The sequence below is a fragment of the Pipistrellus kuhlii genome, unplaced genomic scaffold, assembly GCF_014108245.1.
Source record: "Pipistrellus kuhlii isolate mPipKuh1 unplaced genomic scaffold, mPipKuh1.p scaffold_m20_p_3, whole genome shotgun sequence".
Lineage (NCBI taxonomy): Eukaryota > Metazoa > Chordata > Mammalia > Chiroptera > Vespertilionidae > Pipistrellus > Pipistrellus kuhlii.
Genome location: NW_023425529.1, coordinates 142,712,058 through 142,728,584, shown reverse-complemented (window position 1 = coordinate 142,728,584; position 16,527 = coordinate 142,712,058).

The window sequence follows — 16,527 nt, the reverse complement described above, 5'->3', positions numbered from 1 at the left end:
TGCTAACAAAAGACTGCTCACATTCCTGAACACATATTGAAGCTTTGAATCAATCTCCAGGCCTCTTATGAGTCGACCTCTAGACACAACTAATCTTGCATATGCACAGACCTTTCATGACTCCTGCCTGTACCCAATCAAAAGCAGCAAATATTTCTTCCTTTCAGACTGAGTGCCTAACATGGAACCACCGCCATTTCCACGGCCTCTCACCTGTGGCCAACATAAATTGTTTCCAAAGAATTTACATCTTTCTTCCTCAAAACATAATGCCTAAAAGCACACGACAACTCCAAGTTGGAGGACATGCATGCTTGTCTTTCCCATCTAGCCATGCTGCTGGTGCTTTTCATTTCATACCCTGGGACCTGGTCCTTTTATGGCTAGCATTTGGCTCAACAAAACCTTTCTTTAAAAAACTTTTGGCAGTGAGAGTTTAACAAGAGTAAATTTCAAATGCTCTTGGGTCTATTCAGACTTAAGTCATATGCATTACAAATTATACTCCCCAAATTAAGTTGAATACATGAATAAAAGAATATGGATAATGTTTGGGTTGAAAAGAGTCCCATGCTGCCATTAATACTAATTATGGAAACAGAATATAAACTAACAATTTGAGCAACACCATTTAAAGTAGAATTTAGGTAGAACCAGAGTCATATAAGCATCGAATAGACTGTCCAACCTATGAGGGAAGAAGGGAGGTGAGGGGGTTAGAGAGCAATCAAAGGACTTGAATACATGCATATGAGCACAACCAATGGACACCTACAGGATGAGGTGGGGGCATGTGCTGGGGGGTGGGGGCAGCTGGGGAGAGGTCAATGGGAGAAAAAGGAGATTGATGTAATACTTTAAACAATACAATAAAAATTTTAAATTAAAAAAATATAAAGTAGAATTTAGGAAATGACTGTTTAGAATATTTTAAACAGCTATAACATAACTGATGAAAGAATTTTAAGACAATGTCAAATATATATACAATTGAGTAAATGTGTCAGAGAATGAATTAATCCAAGGATAGAGAAAGTTGTCATAAATATGTAACTATATAAAACAATTATCCTTGCTCTAACTGGTTTGGCTCAGTGGAGAGAGCAGCAGCCCACGGAATGAAGGGCCCCAAGTTCGATTCCAGTCAAGGGCATGTACCTTGGTTGCGGGCACATCCTCAGTAGGGGGTGTGCAAGAGGCAGCTGATCGATGTTTCTCTCTCATCGATGTTTCTAACTCTCTATTCCTCTTTTCCTCTCTGTAAAAAATCAATAAAAAATATTAAAAAAAAACAATCAAAGAGAAATTCAGCAATATGGTATTAAAAAGTTCAAAAAGACTGAAACCGGTTTGGCTCAGTGGATAGAGCGTTGGCCTAAGGACTGAAAGGTCCCAGGTTCGATTCCAGTCAAGGGCATGTACCTTGGTGTGGGCACATCCCCAGTAGGGGGTGTGCAAGAGGCAGCTGATCGATGTTTCCCACTTTCTATCTTTCTCTCTTCCTCTCTGTAAAAAATCAATAAAGTATATTTTAAAAAAGTTCAAAAAGTATATATAACCTTAATACTTATTAAGTAGCTTCATGAAGTAGTAGTCAAGCAAAAGCAGCCTCAGGGAACATCTGGTATGTATTTGAAACGTCTTAGAATATTAAATGCTTCCCAGGGTCCCTGCATCTAAACTGTTTTAAAGCTAATCTTCAGTGGGATATGAAGAGAAACTCATGCCATTTTTTTAGCATTTGAAATTTTTACATATATACTAATGTCAGAGATGCTATTTCTTATTCTGAAGAATTTAGTGTTTCCCCAATTCCCATTCCATTTTATGTATAAACTAAATATAACAACTAAAATAAGTCAGAGATGTTATTTCTTATTCTGAGGGATTCAATATTTCCCAAATCTCTTTCCATTTCCCTACCCTTCTGTCCTACATACGGCTAAAGGGAAACACTCATAGGAGAAGGTCATTGGAAGGACCAGGAATTCTGTTTCATAATCCTGACTTAATTAGGTTCATCACAGTGGCACTCAAGATAGAAAGATAAATGTTTCCACTTATCTGAGAATGATGGGAAAACTGGCAAGTGACCTAACATCACAAAATAGTCTTGTTATCTTTGAAATCCACGGGCTAAAGGACTCTTGAAAAAAATATGTACACAGTGATATCTAAAACTATCTGACTGGAAGACTAAATGATCTGCAACAAAATGCAAGCTGATAAGATTGTAATAGTGTAGAGTGTGACTTCAGGGGAGCCTAAAGAAGCACAACTATAGGAGTTTTCCCTTTGAGTAGGAAAAAAAAAAAAAAAAAAAAAAAAAACTCGAATAGAAGACATTCTAGTCGGTAATTGGAATCCCTTGGAACCTTTGAATGTGGGGATGAATAAGAGGCCAATAATGTGAACAAACCAAAGGAGACGGATTTCATTCTAACAGTGGCTGACCTGGGAAACACAGAGCGCTTTCTTTCTGGAAATGTTAAAGCAGAGGCAGAAGAACAACTTCCCCAAAACGCTGTAAATGGAGGCTCAGTTCTGCCCTGGAAGAGCAGTTGCATGAAAAGAATCACAGGTCAGTGGTGCTATGCTTCAAGGAAGAGTCCTCCGTCCCCGCGTTGGAGTTATCATTTCTGTTTTCCCTGTAAGTTGTCAGCAGGCCCCCTGCTCCCGGGCAGACACACACGGGCACACAAGTCGATAATGACTGCACTTCATGAAGATGCGTCAGTTAACCTGCTCCGTTTCTGAGTGTCTCGGTTTCATTGTATTGCATTTCGTCTTCAAATGCACAGTAGTGGTGACCCTTTTTCAGTAAGAATGGCCCTCACACTGTGGGAGCCCAGGCCCCCTAATGAACAGAGAGCAGGGAGTTCAAGTTCTGGTCACCTCCCCTTCCTCCTCACTGCAGGCACACATGGACTCTGCAGCCAAGCTGGGTAAGAGGCTCTGAAAGCCCCGTGCTCCTTTGTTCCCATCCGGAGAGCCTCCAGATCATACCTGAGCCCCCAGAGTTCTTCAGAGGGATAGAAAGAGAAACTCATGTCATTTTTTTAGCTGACAGTGCCCGCTGCCTGGTTTTACCCAAAACCAAACCTCCTTGTCTATCTCTTCCCCTCAGACCCTTGGAAACACTCTTTAAAAATAAGTCAGTTATGAGGACAATTATGTGATACCATAATCAATAAAGAAATTTTAAAAAATGAAATAGAGTAAGTCACGTATACACAAAATGTGATCTAGTGTTTACTTCTAGAATACCTAATACATAAAACATCTTTACTTATCGTTACTCAACCTTTTCTTTAAGATTTCTCAGAGCTCTATTTTCTCCAAGCACTTTTTCTCAAAACTTTAATACAGACTGATAAGTGTGCTCTAAAATATTTTTGAAGCGGTGTGAAAACTTTTAAATCAATCTCAATCTCTCATTCTGTCTCCCTGTCCTGTGCATTGGCACATTTTGTCCCGTCCCTAATATCACAAACTTTTTCAAAATTAGAAATATGCTTTGCATGTTTCCTTTTAAAATATGCATATATGGTATATTATTAAACAAGAAAAAAGAGATTAGTGAATATTTTTAAAATATATTTTATTGATTTTGTACAGAGAGGAAGGGAGAGAGAGAGTTAGAAACATCCATGAGAGACAGTCATCGATCAACTGCCTCTTGCACACCCCCTACTGGGGATATGCCCGCAACCAAGGTACATGCCCTTGACTGGAATTGAACCCAGGACCTTTCAGTCCCCAAGCCGACGCTCTATCCATTGAGCCAAACCAGCCTCAGTGAGATTGGTAAATACTGAGTGAGTTAAAGAACTAAATTCATGTGGAAGAAAATAAGAAAGAAAAGTTGTCCATTTTGTTGCAGTACTATGCAGAGTGAAGGAGGTTTATTTTTGTCTTTAAAACTTCTATAACTTATATGGCCATATTCTGTAAGTGTAACTTGGTGCAACTATAGAGTGAACTGGGATTTAAACACAAGTGCATGTGACGTAAACGCCAACAAATTTAGTCAACTATTGTAATTGAAAATTTAATACAGATACTGCAGTTGATCCTTTGAAATGGAAATGCTCATTACATTCAAGAAAGATTATGCTAAAAAGTTAAATTACCTTAGATCTCCAATCATTTAATGAACCCTTGTAGAATAATGACTTGACACTGAACTAGTCATTTGGGTCATAAAAATATGACAGACTTTATCCTCAAGTAGATCAGTCTAGTACAAAAAACATAATATGAATGAAAAAAAAAAAAACCTGATGAGTTCTTGGATCAGAAATATGTGCCATATCTTGCAACATATAGAAGATAAATGTCTAATTCCAACTGGGGGTGAGAGTATACCTTAGGAGTTTTTATCTATTTTAGCTATAATCATGATCACCAAGGCTAAAATTATTTTTAATTTTAATTCAAATCAGGTGGATTGATTAAAGAATCCATATCTGGTTATATTAAAACTGACTTACTTAAAGATTGATTATCCTATATAATAAAAGACTAATATGCAAATTGACCAAACTGTGGAATGATTGGTTGCTGACCTGCACTGACCACCAGGGGGCAGACGCTCAATGCCGGAGCTGCCCCTGGTGCTCAGTGCGCTCCCACAGGGGAGTGCCACTCAGGGGAAACCAGGCTCATGGCTGGCGAGTGCAGAGGTGGTGGCAGGAGTCTCTCTTGCCTCTGTGGCAGTGCTAAGGATCCCTCTGAGGACAGAGGGGTCCTGGTCAGAGAGAGGGCACAGGCTGGGATGAGGGACCACCTCCCCCTCCTCCTTCCAGCGCATGAATGTTGTGCACTGGGCCTCTAGTTATTTAATATTGCTGCATTATTGAGAAGGTTTAAATTTTGTTTGTAATCTTTTTATTATTATTAAATCAGTAATCTATAGAGAGCTTATTATATTCCTAATATTCTCTGGTTATTTTGAATTCAAAACATTCCAAATTATTGAAAGATTAAACAAAACTAAAATATAAAAATGCAGAATGTTATTCTTATTTTGTCTATATATTTGAAAGTAATTTCAACATTTATAATTATAATTTTTGAAATCTGACAAAGATAACTGCAAAAGAAAAATCAATTATTCTATTTTAAGAAATACATACTGATATTATATAGGAACACTTTTTAAAAATTTTTAAAAAAAAATATATTTTATTGATTTTTTACAGAGAGGAAGAGAGAGGGTCAGAGAGTTAGAAACATCGATGAGAGAGAATCATCGATCAGCTGCCTCTTGCATACCCCCTACTGGGGATGTGCCCACAACCAAGGTACATGCCTTTGACTGGAATCGAACCTGGGACCTTTCAGTCTGCAGGCTGATGCTCTATTCACTGAGCCAAACCGGTTTCGGCTATATAGGAACACTTTTTAAGAGTTCTTTCTTTGTACTTTACTTATTTATCATTTAGTGTATATGTGTGTATAATTTTAGTGAGTTACTTTGTACTTTTTTCAGTGACTTTTAATATGTAGAATTAAAAAAAACACAAAGTAGAAGTAACAAACAATACAGTGTACAATTTTATCATCAGATATATGAGAAGATGTGTTTTATGTACCACAGAAGTAGTAATCAGTAAATCAGAAAAAATGGGGAAAACAAAATATAAGAAGAAAAAAAGGAGTGCATAGTTGATGAAAAAATTTCTATATTAATGTTGATTCATTACCTTGTTTATAAAATATAATTTATAATTGAAGCTGTGATGAAAGACAATGCACTAGCTGGTGTTGCTCAGTGGTTGATCATCAACTCATAATCATCAACTCACGCCCCCTATTGCTCCAAATCATTTCCAGTAAGGATATACTAGTATGCCCAGGTTGCTGGCTTGCTCCCCAATAGGGGGCATGCAGGAGGTAGCCGATCAATGATTCTCTCTCATCATTGATGTTACTTTCTTTCTCTCCCCCTCTCCCCCTCTCCCCTCCTTTTTCTGAAGTCAATAAAAACACATGCACACACACACACACCATATATCTATATAAAGAAAGACAATGCTAGAGTTGATTTATAAGCTTAGTATTTTTATGTAGAATATCATGAAATAGTCCAGTAAATCAACATAAAAATGAAATCAACTGAAATTATATTTACGTATGAATATTAAAACTATTTTAAAATCACCACTTTTTTTTGAGCACATAAATACAAAGGATATGATATAAGATATATGGGATAGCCCTAACCAGTTTGTCTCAGAGGATGGAGCGTCGGTCTGCGGACTGAAAGGTTCTAGGTTTGATTCCAGTCAGGGGCATGTACCTTGGTTGCGGGCACATCCCCAGTAGGGGGTGTACAGGAGGCAGCTGATTGATGTTTCTCTCTCATTGATGTTTCTTACTCTCTATCCCTCTCTCTTCCTCTCTGTAAAAAATCAATAAAATATATTTAAAAAAAAGACATATGGGAGAATACTATAATAGTGTTATCTTTCAGTGGCATTGCACATTTTCGTCCATGTGAAATAGACATTGCACAGTTTCCTCCAGATGAAATAATCCAAAAAATGTCATCCCCATTCTCCCTGCCCTCTTTCTTTTTCTGTTTCTCTCTCTCTTTTTTTATGTTTTTTTTTTTTTAAATATATTTTATTGAGTTTTTACAGAGAGGAAGAGAGAGGGATAGAAAGCTAGAAACATCTATCAGCTGCCTCTGCACACCCCCGACTAGGGATGTGCCCTCTTTTTTTATGTTGAAGGCCAATTGTATTTCAATGGACCTGAGGCAGTACCATACATAAAGTGGATATAAATTAGTTAATTTGCAATTTTAATATAGTGTATTCTATTTCATGGAATAGATTATTCTCTAAATAAATGTAACTTAATAATTGTATGCAGTCATTTTATATAGATTTGTAGCTATGATTCATCAATATTTAATATTTTTCAAAATCTGAGTAAAAATCAATGCTTTCTAAAGCAACATTCAGATGGGCTGTGGTTTAAACTTTACATTACAGTTGAAACAGCTTTGATGTAATGAACCAAGGAGATATTTATATCTAACTGCCTGAATACACTATTGTTAAAATTTCAACTTTGAATTTGTTTACAAATATATCAAAATCATTTTGGAAATCACTAAATCCACACTATAATGTTACATCAAATATTCCTAAAATCCACTCCAAACTCCATTACTTTCTCATAAATAAACTTGCAGTTTAGTGTTTGTTTCAACATGAGAATATTCACTGGTACTTCTTTATTTGCTGATCGATTGATTTTTACTCTTGTTACTGAAGATTACCACCTATTAAGCATTTGCTGTGTAGTCTTTCATGTTTGATCTCATTTTTCTTTTAATTTCAGATGATTATAGACTTATAAGAAGATGCAAAGATAGCACAAATAGTCCCATGAGCCCTCCATGCCCTTCCCTCAAAATGGCTTCTTCTGTAACTGTGGCACAATATTAAAATCAAGGAACTGACAGTGCAATATTGTTAACTAGATTATGTGCACCTAATTGTGTGTGAGTGCCTGCATGGGTATGTGCTTCTGGGTGTAGTTTGAGGCAATTTTACCCTAAGTATACATTTGTATAGCCATTATCTCAATTAAGATGGAAAAAACCTTTTTCATTATTAAGCAGGAACTCTTGTGCTATCCTTGGTATTTGCAAACCACCTTTATCCTTAAAAACTAGCAAACCATCAACCAGTTTTCTTTCTCCACAGATTTAAAAAATATTGTATAAATAGATTCATCCTATATAATAAAGAGGTAATATGCAAATTGACCATCACTCCAACACATAAGATGGCCACCTCCATGTGGACACAAGATGGCTGCCACAAGATGGCCGGCAGGGGAGAGCAGGTGGGGGGACCAGGCTGGCAGGAAGACCGTTAGGGGCAATCAGGCAGCCAGGCAGGTGAGCAGTTGGGAGTCAGCAGTTCTGCATTGTGAGAAGGATGTCAGTGGGATCAGGCCTAAATGGGCAATTGGACATCCCATGAGGAATCCCAGATTGGAGAGGGTGCTGGCTGGGCTGAGGGACATGCCCCCCTCCCCACAAATTTTGTGCACCAGGCCTCTAGTATAGTATAAAATATTTTGAGGTTGTTTTCCTCCAAGCTTAATGCCCTGAGATCTATCTATATTGTATCATGTACACATAGTTTGTTCCCTCCTTTGTTTTACAGAACAAATTTTCTTTATTCCATTACTTTACTCCATTACTTTCCCATAAACTTGCAATTTAGTGTTTCTAAGTTTACAGAGTCTTTGAATTTGCCATTTAAAATAAATAAATCTTTATTGTTCAGATTATTACAATTATTCCTCTTTTTCCCCCCATAGCTCCCCTCCACCTGGTTCCCACCTCATCCTCTGCCCTTAACCTCTCCTTCCCCACCACTGTCCTCATTCATAGGTGTACAATATTTGCCCAGTCTCTTCCCGCATCCCCATACCCTTTTCCCCCCTAGAATTGTCCGTCACTCCCTTTCTATGACCCTGATTCTATTATAATCACCAGTTCATTTTGTTCATCAGATTTTTTATTCACTTGATTTTTAGATTCACTTGTTGATAGATATGTATTTATTGTCACTTTGTTGTTCATAATTTTTATCTTTACATTTTTCTTCTTCCTTTTCTTTAAGAATACCCTTCAGAATTTCATATAATACTGGTTTGGTGATGATGAACTCCTTTAGCTTTTTCTTATCTGTGAAGCTCTTTATCTAACCTTCCAATCTGAATGATAACTTTGTTGGTTAGAATAATCTTGGTTGTAGGCTCTTGCTATTCATCACTTTGAGTATTTCTTGCCACTCCTGTCTGGCCTGCATAGTTTCTGTTGAGAAATCAGCTGACAATCATATGGGTGCTTCCTTGTAGGTAATTAACTGTTTTTCTCTTGCTGCTTTTAAGATTCTCTCTTTGTCTTTTGCTTTTGGAATTTTAATTATGATGTGTTTTGGTGTGGTCCTCTTTGGGTTCCTTTTGTTTGGGGTTTTGTGAGCTTTCTGGACTTGTAAGTCTATTTCTTTCATCAGGTGGGAGAAGTTTTCTGTCATTGATTCTTCAAATAGGTTTTCAGTATCTTGCTCTCTCTCTCTTTTTCTGGCACCCCCATTATTCATAATTCTGATGTTGGTATGGTTGAAATTGTCCCAGATGCTCTTTATACTATCTTCACATTTTTAGATTCTTTTTTCTTTTTGCTTTTCTGTTTGGGTATTTTTTGCTTCTTTGTATTTCAAATCTTTGTCTTGATTCTTGCGATCCTCTAGTCTGCTGTTGGATCTCTCTATATTATTTTTTATTTCAGTCAGTGTATGTTTAATTTCTAGTTGGTCCTTTTTCATATCCTCGAGGATCTCATTAAATTTATCGGCCTTTTCTAGGAAATTCTTGAAAAATCTTATAACTGTGGTTTTGAACTCTATATATAGTCATTTTTTCCCCTCCATTTCTTTGTGACCTGTTTCTTTGTCTCCACATTTTGGCTGATTCCCTGAATTGATATAGAGTGGTTTTGTATGCTAGGTTCCTATAGGGCCCAGTAGCTCAGCCTCCCCAGTTACCTGTGGTAGATACTCTTGGTGTACCCCTTTGTGTGCTGTGTGCACAGTCTTGTTGTAGTTAAGTCTTGATTGTTGTTGGTATCACTGGAGGGGGGTTTTGGGGAGGAGATTGGCCTCTGGGCAAACTGACTGTGAGGATCAGCTGTGTCTACTATGGGAGAACTTCTGTGCTGGAGACACCCTTATGAGGTTCTGAGTATGCCCCTTATGGATCTGAGGAGTTGTAATATGGATGTTCCCACTCTGATCCTTGGGTACACTGACTCTTGGATCTCTAAGGAGGTGCTAATTTAGCTTCTGCCAGAGGCCACCCAATAGGAGCTATAGAGAGATCTACAGATTCCTCTTCTTTCTTTGGATTTTGGAGGTTCCCAGATGAGGCCCAGCTGTGAAGCAATGCAAGCTGCTGCAGAGCTTTGGGCCTTCTTTTGGATGTTCTGGGCCTCACTGACTCAGCTGCAGTTTGTTAGGTAAGTTTAAAATTCAAAGGACCAGGCCATTCATATGCAAAAGCCTCTGCACTCAGCTTGGATTGGGCAGAGACTCAGGGCGGAGCAGTCAGCAATGGCTTCATGAGATGGGATCTCAGGGTGGAGCAAACAGTGATTGCTTCTCATCAGCCCTGCTCTAAGAGGCCCTAGTTCTCAGTGTCCTGCAGTAATCGCTGCACGCACCTCTGTGAGGAAGCCACGCTCGAGTTTCGTCTGCTGCCAGACAGTCCTGTTTCTCCCAAAATGAGTCTGTGTCCCCAGAGTCTGGCATGGAACTGGAGTTCAGAGTAGTCAGGAGTTTTTGTCTTCCTCTTGATTGAGAAAGCCAGCCGCGTCACTCAGTTGCCAGCCCTCTCCATGCACATGTCTCAGTACCTCTGCCTTCCAAAGCTCCTGTAAGTCTCAGTGTGGTTTTCTCTTTCGTTCTAGTTGAAGAATTTCCACTCAGCCAGTCTTCCTGTGGTTTCGGATGATGACCGTTTTGTCTTTTAGTTGTAGTTTTGAAATTGTTGTGCAAGGCAACAATTTAGGTGTTTATGCTGCAGTCTTTGTTTCTTCTGAATTTGCCATTTTCTAACTCAGTGGTTTTAGGACCTTCTTCTTCTTCTTTTAAACTTAAATTCTTATTGTTTAAAGTATTACATAAGTCTCCTTTTCTTCCCATTGACCTCTCCCTGGCTGCCTCCATTCCCCCCCCCCCCCCCCCCCAATCTGTGTCCATTGGTTTTGCCCACCTTAAAAAAAAAAAAAAAAAAAAAAAATATATATATATATATATATATATATATATATATATATATATATATATATAGTTTTCAGGAGGAAGGGAGAAGGAGAGATAGAAACATCAATAATTAGAATAATTGATTGGCTGCCTTCTAATGGGGACAACCCAGGCATGTGCCCTTGATTGGAATCAAACCTGGGACCCTTCAGTCTGCAGTCTGACACTCTATCTATTGAGCCAGCTGGCCAGGGCTTTTCTCTTTCTTTGTTGCTCAGTAGCGTTCCATTGCATCAGTGTGCGAGAGTTTAACTTTTTACCCACAGAGGACATATAGACTGTTTTCAATTTTAGGCTACACAAATGCCAGCAACTTGAAAAATTTGGGTATAGGATTTTGCTTTTACTGATCTTATTTGAAAGTCTCAAAAAGACTGAAAATTAAGAAAAAAATTATGTAACTTGAAAGGATTACGGTTTATATTATAGTACAGGCCCGGGTTACTTCAATACCAAATTTGTTAATCTCACAGGGATACTAATTATTCTGTTTCATACATCATTGGATTTCATATTTCAGAACTCCAAATAATAACTAGCATCCTACACTGAGAACATCTTTAAGTATTTCATATTTGTACATTATTACTTATGAAGCTTTTGGTTCAGTCCATTGAGCACTATAAAATACTGGCTTACTGCTTTGTGATGAGCATAATGACAGATGCTCTAGGTAGGGTAATCCTGGTCCTGTGTTTATGTTTTACTGCTGCTCAGATAAGCAAGCTCCATGCTTAATTATTGGAAGGTATATTTAAAATCCTCTTTTTTTGATTGACAGTGTTATTGCCTCATTGAAGAATAAACAGAGCATATCTTTTTTGCTTTATTTTTTGAATTTTTGTGGAATATCATTAAATATTCCTAGATTTCATGACAACTATGTACAATTTACATTTAATAACTTTATACCAATATTTTAAAATTAATGAAGTTTAAAAATTATGTAGAAATAGAGAAAATGAAAGGCATAATAATGGTCTCTAAACTGTCCACATGCCAATACCCAGAATTTGTGAATATGACATGTGACAGAATAATTGAGGTTGCCAATATAACTAGGGTTGTTAGCAAACTACTTTAAATAGGGAAATTAAATAACAATCCTAGGTTATTCAAGGATCATTTCACAAGAGCCTATCACAAGGTTATGTTCACAATGAACTTTACAAGTTGAATAAGGAGGGGAAAAATAACTCAAAATTTGAGAAAAAGATGAGACAATGGGATCAGAAAGATGGCTGTACAAGGAAGCTTCTGCCCAATCTTGCTGACTTTAAAGTTGGAGTAACGGGGCCAAGACCCAAACAATGCAGGTGGCCCTCTGTGTTTGGGGCAACCAACAACACTCATGTCCAACACCACGCACCCCCGGTTCCTGGTTCCCCATTGGACGATTGGGGCCTACGGGCTGGGGGCAGCTCCTGTGTTGAGTGTCTGTCCCATGGTGGTCAGTGCTCATCATAGCCAACCAGTCATTCTGGCGTCCAGTCAGTTTGCATATTATGCTTTTATATATACAGTATATAGCTATGTGTAGCCCAGATAGATATCGACACAGACAATAGTGTGGTGAAGGCCTGAGAGGGGTGAGTGCAGGATGGGAGGGGTTAATGTTTTCTTCCCCATTCAACAATAAAGATAAATACATTTTAAAAAGGCAAAGAAACTGATTCTTCTTTACATACTTAAAAAGTATACAGACTTTTGTATTGAACACAGTTAATAACTTGAATTTTGCCTAGGGAGACCCTGATATTCAGAAACCTGAGATTATAAATGTGTGTTGTGTTTAGTTACTAAATTTGTGTTATTTTGAGAGCTTGTTTGGAGGTTCTAGCAAGGGAGCGCAGCTACTCGTATACCCTTGACCGAAGACCGGTCCTCTCCTCTTGGGGGAAAGTCGTCCTCTTCGACCGAGCGCGCAGCTTCGGGAGGGACGCACATGGATCAGTGAGGGAGGAGGGGGACACCCGCCTAGCCAGCCAGATCAGCCGAATCAACCCTGGCGATCAATGGGGTGACAGATGTCGCAGCCAGATCGCCCTCTTATTTTGTTACCAATAATAGGATTCTAATATAGATAGGTAGTCAGACAGATATATAAATGATAGACCAATAGAGTGATGGTTAATTTTATGTGTCAACATGGTTAAATTATGGTGTCCAGATATTTGGTCAAACACCAGTCAATATGTTGATGTGAAGAAATGTTTTTAGATAAGATTAAGATTTAAACAAGTAGACACTAAGTAAAGCAAATTATCATCCATAATATGAATGGGACCTAGCCCATTTTGTTCAGTGAATGGAGCATTGGACCTTGGACTGAAGGGTGGAGGGTTTAATTCCAATAAGGGCACTTACCTTTCTCGCAGGCTTGATACCCAACCCCAGTTGGCATGTGTACAGGAGGCAACCAATGGATGTGTCTCTCCAACATCGATGTTCCTTCTTTGTCTCACCCACCCCCCTTCCATTCTCTCTAAAAAAAATCAATTAAAAATATCCTTGGGTGAAGATCAACAACAACAACAGCAACAACAACAGCAACAAAAATAATGCAAATGGGCCTCATCCAATCACTTGGAGGCCATAAGAGAAAAAGACTCAGGTCTCCTGTAGATAAAAAGTTGTGGTACATGTACATAATGGAATATTAATCAGTCACAAAAAAGAATAAAATCTTACTATTTGTGACAGAATGGATGGACCTAGAGGGCATTGTACTCAATGAAATAAGTCAGTCAGAGAGACACAACCTAAAGAACAAAATAGTCATGTCTGGGTAGCTCAGTTGGTTAGAGTATCATCTGATATGTCAAACTTGTGGGTCTGATCCCCAGCCACGGCACATAAAAGATCAACCAATGAATGCATAACTAAGAGCAACAACAAATTGTTTTCTCCCTCTCCCCCCCCCCTCTCTCTCTCTCCTCTCTCTCTCCCTCCCTCCCTCTCGTGTGTGTGTGTTTTCTTTCCTCTCTCTCTAAAATCAACCAATAAATAAAAAAGCCCTTAGTTTGAGAAATTATATTAAAAATAATAACAAAATAAACAAACAAAATTAAAACACTCACAGACAGTGGTGAGGAGGTGTGGGGGACAGGGAGAAAGAGGTGAAGGGATTAAGAAGTATAAATTGGTAGTTACAAAATAGTCATGAGGATGTAAAGTAAAGCATAGGGAATATAATCAATAACATTGTGATAACTATGTATTTGCTATTTGGGTACTTGAAATATTGAAGGGAATATTTTGTAAAGCATATAATTATCTAATCCTAAACTGTGTACACCTGAACCCAATACAAATAATATTGAAAGTAAACTGTGATTGAAAAAAAGAAAAAAAGAAAAAAAAAAGGTCCAACTGAAATAGAAGGAATTCTTCCTCCAGATTGCCTTAGGACTCAGGACTATATCAACTCCTTCTCTAGGTGTCCACCCTGCTTGTCTGCCCTGAAGATTTCAAACTTCCAACATATTTCTGCTACAGAAAATTGAAGACATTGAAATAAATGAGGTGACTAAATAATAAAAAAAGAATAAATAGGTAATTGGTAGAATATATAAGATAATATGGAGTGGAGATTTAAAAAAAGGATATGAAAATTAGTGTAATAATTCTGGAAAGAAATTTCACTCAAGGCTTTATTGTGATTATCTATAGAGCAAGAGCAGAATATGCTGGTTATTCTGGATATGTTCTCCACATATTGATTATTTGATATTATTTTCTGTAGCAGAAATATGTTGGCTATTGACCAAGAATTTCAATATTTCTTTCTGGACAAAGGGAAAACTATGTTTTTTATACTTCCAGTGGGTCCATGTGATTTAGTCCTCAGAAATGGAATGTGATAAAAAAAAGTCCTGAGTCACACATTTAAGTTGTCAGCCTCACAAGATGAAGAGAGTCTGGATTCTGACTTGTTATAAATATTATGACTGAGAAATAAACCTTTTTAATATGAAGATATGATTAATATCTGGGATAATTGGGTAAATTGTTTCACAAACTAGTATAAAATACCTTGCATACTGTCTATTCAATTTTCTCCTTTAAATGGTTGGTTACTCTTCTAATGTCTTTTTTTGAGTTATCTAATGACCTAGATCCTATTCTGATTCACATTTGGTTTCCTAACTTAGATGACATCAATGCTCACAAAACCAACTGGAGATTTTTGGCATAATAAGATGCTATATTTTGTACTCGATAGAAGGGGAACTCTTCTTATGAATCCTCAAATAGTACATCAAGTAACAGAGGAGAGCTAACCAAATTTCTATTCCTAATGTGATTATTTTTAGATTCACTAGTCATTACAACCCCTCTCCCCCAAAAAATACAACACATAAAACATTTTCTCCTGTTGAATTGCCAAGATGATAGAGGGAACTAGAAATAAATATGAAAAATTGTAAAAACTGAACTCGCAGAAAGAAGTGTTCAAGTAAGTTTTGAAATCATAATGTCATTCTTTCCTCGATTCTTGAAGGATGTTCTTTAAAGTTGCTTGGGGGTGTAATTTAGAAGGAGACATGGAAATAATATACTACAGAAAATATCAAATATATTCAATTTTCAGTACCTTTGTTCAAAAGCTGATTGCAATCAAATTGTTTCCACTATGGATGACAGAGTTTCCAAGATTTTCATCATGAACACGATCGGACCATCTCAATGACTTGGCTACAGCTTGAAGATTCACTGGAGTTTGGTCCAAATAAAGCACAAGAATGCTTCCTCTTAACTCACATTTGCTTTTTACTACAGATAAAACTGTGACTATTAGAAAAACTTGCGGCTTATTTTTACTCACTGAAAAGACTAAAATCTATTGCTACAGCATCCTTGATCTAACACAAGCGATAAAAGCAATATAACGTTTTGTATAGCACAATGATAGCATATATCCCTTTTACTTATAATGTATATACATTTTGAAGGAAAATACATATTTTTATGAAATTAATACATTTTATTAAAAGTTCCCAATGTGTAAGATGACTTAAAAATGCAGTGTCTATTTGTAAATTTTATCTAATTTTACCTTAATTGCTTATCTTTTTTTTTTTTTTTTTAAGCATGCTAGAATTTATTACAGATTTGAATCCGGGCTCAAACCTTGGCTGACACAGCAGCCAGCAAATACCCAGGTGAAAGCCCCGATGGAGGGGCAGTCCCTCCAGAGTGCTCACACAAAAACACAGACAAACACACACCTACCGCGGCCAGTCAGGCTCTCCGGATTGGGGTCCCTCATGGTCCTGGCTGGGGATTCCAGACGAATTCATGATCCCCAAGGACCACCAGGGAGCCGAGTCCGATGCAATAAACAATAGAACCATCTGCATGCTAGCATGGGCTGTCCCACTCATGCCGGCAGCATGGCGGAAGAGCTTAATTGCTTATCTTTAAGCCATTTATGATAACTTCAATATACAGCTTATAACATGTAATGCTTTTGATTTTTGCTATTAGTCAATTTAGGTAATTAATGACCTATTCAATTAGTTTTTTTTTAATTGATAAGATGCCAATTTTAGATGGAAGCATTCAAAATCTTTAACATCTGGCATCTGTTATATTTCAGCAACCTTAGTCTCATGCCCATGTGTAGTAGGCTGAATGGTAACACAAAGATATTCACACCCTAACCACT